This window comes from Nannospalax galili, unplaced genomic scaffold, assembly GCF_000622305.1.
Source record: "Nannospalax galili isolate Female #2095 unplaced genomic scaffold, S.galili_v1.0 scaffold405, whole genome shotgun sequence".
Classification (NCBI taxonomy): Eukaryota; Metazoa; Chordata; class Mammalia; order Rodentia; family Spalacidae; genus Nannospalax; species Nannospalax galili.
The window spans coordinates 457,057-457,786 of NW_008354532.1; positions in this window are offsets into that span (position 1 = coordinate 457,057).

The following is a 730-nucleotide window of genomic DNA, read 5'->3' on the forward strand; positions in this document are numbered from 1 at the left end:
CATTGCACAACACAGGTATACTTGCATACATGCAGGCATAACACTCATACACATAAAAAATAAAAATAATAAAGATTTTTTTTAAAAGAATAAATTACTTCTCTGTCTTGGGAGCCTTTAAAAATCATTCTAGCCTAGGCTGTTTGAAGCTATTTGGCAAAATCAGCTAAGAATGGAACAGAGTACTGAAGCAAAGATGAACTATTTCTTCTACCCAAAATATACTGCTAAGTACTTCCTGCCATAGTAAGGCTTTTCGTAATTTGTTTTTTCTAGTGTAATGAGCTGATTTGGAAATTGGTTTTGCCGGAATTCCTTGAGGGAGAATGCTGTATTTGTACAAAGGAAATGCTTTGTCAGACCTGCAAGTGTTGGAAGCTGAGAAATTGAAAGGGCCTGATGTAGGAGAATGCGTATTAGACAAAAGGACAGATTTCCTGGTAGCTTCAGAAAAGACAGAAGAAAGGAAGGGAGCAGTAGAACAGGGAAGTAAGAAAACAAAAACTGTTGGGCATGGTGTGGCACAGGCCTTTGATCCCCGCACTCAGGAGGCAGAGGCAGGCAGATCTCTGTGAAATCAAGGCCAACCTGGTCTACATAAAGTTCCAGACCAGCTGGGGCTACAGGGAGACCCTGTCTCAAAAAAAGAATAAAGAGGGGGCTGGAGAGATGGCTCAGGGGATAAGAACACTGACTGTTCTTGCAGAAGACCCAGGTTCAAATCCCAGCA